Source organism: Gracilinanus agilis, chromosome 1 (genome assembly GCF_016433145.1).
Source record: "Gracilinanus agilis isolate LMUSP501 chromosome 1, AgileGrace, whole genome shotgun sequence".
Lineage (NCBI taxonomy): Eukaryota > Metazoa > Chordata > Mammalia > Didelphimorphia > Didelphidae > Gracilinanus > Gracilinanus agilis.
In genome coordinates this window covers 437,050,133-437,056,185 of record NC_058130.1, presented here as the reverse complement: position 1 = coordinate 437,056,185, position 6,053 = coordinate 437,050,133, and positions in this window count along the sequence as shown.

The window sequence follows — 6,053 nt, the reverse complement described above, 5'->3', positions numbered from 1 at the left end:
TTATATTTGCATTGACTTTTCAGGAATCATGAAATCTTAGGGTTAGTAGGGCCTTCAGAAATCATTCCATCCAATACTTCATTTTACAGATGAAAAATAAAAACAAAACAAGGCCAAGAGGTTAAAGTGACTTTTCCAACACCATAGAAGTGGAAAAGAGAACCCAGTGTTTTTTTTTTTGTTTTTTTTTTTTTTTAACTCCAAATCCAAGGTATTTCTATAGACACAAGGAGTTGAGCCAGACAGAAATAGTTTAAATCTGCCTTGAGGGCTTTTCTTGTCAGTTTCTCAAGTCCCTCCAGGGAGGAGTCAAAGGGCTCCTCCCTGTCAATGAAACTGATGGGTGCAGGAGGCCTCTCTGATTTCTAAGGTCTTGTGGCTTGTAACCTAAGATTAATACATTGCCTCCTATAGAATCTTTTTTTTTTTTTTAAACCCTTGTCTTCCATCTTAGAATCAATACTGTGTATTGGCTCCAAGGCAGAAGAGTGGTAAAGGTAGGCAATGGGTGTCAAGTGACTTGCCCAGGGTCACACAGCTGGGAAGTATCTGAGGCCAGATTTGAACCTAGGACCTCCCCTCTCTAGGCCTGGCTCTCAATCCACTGAGCTACCCAGCTGCCCCTCTATAAAATCTTTTGAAACCTTCCAGGCCCAAGGAAAGGATTCTACAGTTGTAGACCAAGGACAGATTTTCAAGGACAGAAAGTAGTATACTTAGTCAAAGAAGTATGATCTGTAAGAGGGAGATTTTAGGTATAGATATGTATTTAAAATGTGGTCACCAGGAATCAACAATTCAGATTGATTCCATAATTAAAATAGACCCAAGTCAGGATCTGGTTTAAGGTAGTTTATTTACAATTAGGAAGGTAAAAGGTAGGTAAATAGAGAGAGGGAGAGGCCAGTCCAGGCCTGGAGAGGCCTGGACAGAGAGAGAGGGTTAAAAGACTAATTAAACTAGGTTACAAGCCACAAGACCTTAGAAATCAGAGAGGCTATAAGCCTATTTAAGGCAGAGTTTGGAAATGTCAAGGTAGGCCAAGGAAGTCAGCCTAACTTACCCAAGTGACAATTCAGAGTAGAAGCATTCTGAGGTCTCAGCCCAGCACCTTCAGCACCAAGTCCAAAGTTGGAACTTTTTCACCAGGTTGTAACCCACATATTTAAAGAGACAGTGTCTCTCATCATTTCCTGTGGGCCCACCTCCAATTCAAGTGGACCAATGGCAGCCTCTACACTGATTTGGACTGCCCAAAGGGCAGTCCCTTGTTCTTGATTTGATACTTATTGTCAGGTGTGATTAAATTATCTCCACTCCCCCCTGAGGGAGGTGGGGATGATATAATCTAGATGCCTAGGGTAAGCAGATTTTTTACTATGAATGGGCTAGAGTTAATTTCATTTACACAGATCAAAGAAGTCTTTTTTTCCTAACCTTCCCTCCCTCAACCCCACTAAACTGAAATAATCATTGACTCTATCAAACTTCTAATTAATCTTTCAAAGTTGCCTTCTGAACTTCTCAGCCTCCAATTAAAACTACATTTTTTAAAAAAACCCTTATCTTCTATCTTAGAATTACTACAGTGTATTGGTTCTAAGGCAGAAGAGTGGTAAGGGCTAGACAATGGGGATTAAGTGACTTGCCCAGGATCACACAGCTAGGAAGTGTCTGAGGCCAAATCTGAACCCAGGACCTCCCATCTCTGGGCCTGGCTTTCAATCCATTGAGCCACTGTGATAATTAGATTTAATCTAATTATCACAATTAACCCCTTATACCACCCAGCTGCCCCCTAAAACTGCTTTCTTAAGCACCAGTATACAAGATAAACTAGTTCTTATTCAATTTTCTGAGTAAAATTTTCTTGATATATTATATATATATGTGTGTGTGTGTGTGTGTGTGTGTATATACACACATATATATACATATATATGTTTAAGTGTTTAATGCTATTTAAAAACCCTAAGTCCACAACATTGTTTATAAAACTAAAAATGGATTAACACAATTTCTGCTGGAATCTAATTTCCAAACACCATTGTTTCTATGGATAAGTCAATTAACATTTATTGTCTATTATGGTAGGAGCCAGGCTTTGTGTTAAGTGCTGGGGATACAAGAGAGGCAACAGACATGCTTAGCACCCAAAGAACTCAGTTTGCTGGAGAAGACAATATAAAAACAAATGTACAAATAAAATATAGACAGAATAAATTGGAGATAATCAATAGACTAGAGGGAAGGAATTCCAATTAAGGGGGATCAGGATAGGCCTTTTGTAGAAAGTGTGATTTTAGCTGGGATTTGAAGGAAGTCAAGAAATACAGAAAAAATCGAGGATGGAGATAAGTGTGGGAGCTATGGGGGAGGGCCAGTAAAAATGTTAAGAGATAAGTGTCTAATGAAAGGAAAACCAAGAAGGCCACTGTCACTTGATCAAGTACATGGAAGGAAGTAAGTTGTAAGAAGACTGAAAATGGGGAATGAGGGGAAGGCAGATTATGAAGCGAGATGAACATCGGAGGATTCCATATTTGATCCTGAAGGTAATGGGAAGCCAGGCCAGGAATGGATAACATATTCAGATTAGGAGATCACTTTGGCAACTGAGGGGAGGATGGTCTGGAGTGGGGAGAGACTTTTGGTAAGGTGATCAACCAGCAGGCTATGGCAGTAGTGCAGGTGTGAGGCCTTGACCAGGGTATTGGCACTGTTAGAAGTAAAAAATGGCAATGACAGAGAAGACAATATGCTGAAAAAGACAGGACTGAAAGGAATCACTTACACATGAAAGAGTTGCCTTAGTAAAGAGAAGGGAAGAACAATTCATTATGAGAGAAGTGAAGAAAAAGATATTCTAAAAAACCCACAAAGATTTCATCTTTACAGTTGTATATTCTTTATTAAGAACTTCTGGAACACCACCTCCCCTTCTCCAAATTAGGAGATGCTGCTCCGGAACTCTGATTATTCCTCTCAACAGAGATAACACTGAGAAGCTATATCTATTTCCCCTTCTCACACAATATTGCTTCATTTCCTAAGGAAATATTCTTCAAGATAATCCCATAAATTTGTTACAAGTGAAAAAATTATTCTTATGAATTTTCTCAGATTTTGTTCAGAGAATGGTTTTATTTATGTAGTATATGTGTGTATATCTAGTTATCCATACAGATGTAGCTCTACATTTCTCTCGATCTGCACCCATCTATGTATCTTTCTAAAGAAGGCTTCCATTTATGGGCTTAGATACTAATTCTCATGTGCTGACTTACTACCAGTGAGACCTTAGTCATATATAGAGTCTCGGTTTCTTCATCTATAAAAAGGTCTCACCGATATCTGGCTTCCTTCCAGCATTAAGTATTTTGAGTTGTCATTGCATCCCCCACCTTTCCTGGGCTGGGATCACAGTAGGAAAGTTGTGGGAGACAGGGGTGAGAAAGAACAAGAATAAGAGGGAAATTAAGTAAAAAATATGAAACAAATAAAAAAGGAGGAAATCTGAAGTGTTGACTAAGATGAAGAGATAAAAAAGTAAAGATATAAATGTCAAAGTTCAGGGACACTGCAATAGTCAAAAGATGTGGAGAGCACAGAAGCAACAGGGAAAATTACGTTTCCCACAAGACCATGAGAAAACCACAAGTCCCACAATGCCTCTGGATTACCCATTTCCAAAAGGGCTTCTCAGGGTAGCAATGCCCTCCTTCCGCGTTGGGAATTTGGCTTGGGCTACTGGAGAATCTCTAGGAGCCCCTATACTTGCCATCCCAGGATCCCTAACCACTGCAGTAAGTATCAGTGCCCTCGCGTCTGCGTTAGCCTTGGGGCCGGGGCCGGGTCGGAGCTCTCCGGCAGCAATGGTGTACAGAACATGTCCGCTGAACTACCAGGAGGTCACGGGCACGGCCGCTTTATACAGTAGGTCTAATTCGTTCTTGACCCCTTGGACCACAACTCTGATCGTCCTCTCCCCCACGTTTACCCTTCAGGGAAACAATTTCCAGGCGTCCCAGGGCGCCGACCTCACCTGTCTCCAGATTCTTTCAGTGCTTAGATCGCTGGAGCTTCGGAGGATGCAGATGAACTTTTGCCTTTGGAGACTAGATTTGGTGAGCCTGAAGGGCCGAGTTTAAGGGTGAACGACGGGTGCACTATGGGACTTATAGGCATTCTCAAAGCCTTGTGGGAAATGTAGTTTCAACTCTGCATTGTTTTCTGAATGCCTCATTCCAATCTCTAGACCCCAGTGAAGCAAGGCTGATTGGGAGTTCGGGGTGGGGCCTGGCGGAAGGGGAATCACTGGGATAGTGTGCGTGCGTCTGTGCGTGGAGTTCTGCGCAGGCGCATGTGCACGTGGTTGCTTCCACTCTGAAACAGGTATGGACATGGTGTCACATGTGTCTTTTCTGACTTTTTAAACCTCAGGAGAGGGGCGGACGTTGTGATGGAGGGTGTTCTACATTGGGACACAGCAGGTCCGACCTGGAAGGAACCCTAAACCACTTAGCCATTCCTCCTTCCGAGAACGAAAGGCGTTTTTGCCTCTCCCTCCCAATTTTATCCAAAATTGGTTCACTTTACAGGTTATGAGAAGCTGGGGTGGAATTAATTAATTTTCTTAAAGAGACAATTGTGGTGTAGTGAATCGAGAGGTCAAAAAATATTAACCCTATCAGGGAGGTTGTGGGCTAGACACTGGGAGTACAGTGAACAAAATAATGTTTATTTTTAGCCACACTTAATAGTTCTGTGAACGTGGGCAAACATTTTAGCTTCAGTTTCCTCTTAATTATGCATGTTTTATATCTATATTCACATATGTATTGTAAGAGAGGATCTTAAACTGTTAATACTTTTGGAAACTGCTCATTGTATGTTGTTTGTGAGGTAAAAACCAGCAGGCTGTCTGGTTGTGAAGTTTTTACCTCAGGGCCAGTGAACAATAATGAATTGGCTTTGTAGACTATATATATATATACTCTTTTATTAATATTATAGGATTTGTAAACTGTATAAGGATATAGAAGGATTTTCTATCACTAAGGATATTTCTAATACCATCTACCATCTGACACTGAAAGGTGAAGCCAGTCCTGGAAACCCAGGCTACACTGATCTCCTTACTCTAACTAAACCCAAATTCTTCTAACTAAATAATCTATATTAACCTTATTTTATTTATATCTATATATCTATATCTACATATATATGTTCATATACACACACACATATATATATATATGTCTTCCTAAAGTAGGTCTCCAACAATGATAAGTTTTAGTATTGAGAGTTACCCTGACTGAGACTTGGCCTAAGGCCTGCCTACAATCTGGGTTCAAAATCAGAAGAAAGGATCTTTTTCTTCTGTTAAGTTTAACATTGATCACGAAGTCACTCCTCTCCAAAAGCTGTCATTCCAAGTATTTCCAAATATTTTAGAGGAAAAGTCTCAGGGAGGATTTGGAACAGCTCTGTCTTAGGTCAAGTTTAGTCCCAAGACTTCAGAGAAACTGCTTAGGATTTTTAGAGCTTAGAGTGGCAGTTAAAATAAAAACCCAACTGAGGACTCCAACAGAATTGGCTGCTTCCTATTCTGACCTGGCTTGAGACCTTAATAGAATTGTATCTCCTGCCACTCAACTTGTCAGAACTTATTACTTTGATCAATAATAATATTCCTAATAATATAAAATGTACAGTATATTACATTATGTGTGTTCACATGTAGATATAATGTCTATATCTACATATGTTACATATGTGTGTTGTATATGCCACACAGGGATGTCTTGAGGATCAAATGAAGTAATGCTTGCAAAGAGCTTTTTAAGACAAAGTGCTATTTAGTCCATAATCTTAATATTTCATTTAGGCTTTATATTTAATTTTATTATGACATCATTCCCTTCTTAAAGAATCTTTAGTATCAATATTGAACCATTTGTTTGGTGGTTATGTGGATGTTAATGTGAAAATAAAAGCAAGGTTTTCTTATAATATGACTTAATTTTCTTGTTTTTATTCTAGGCTATGCT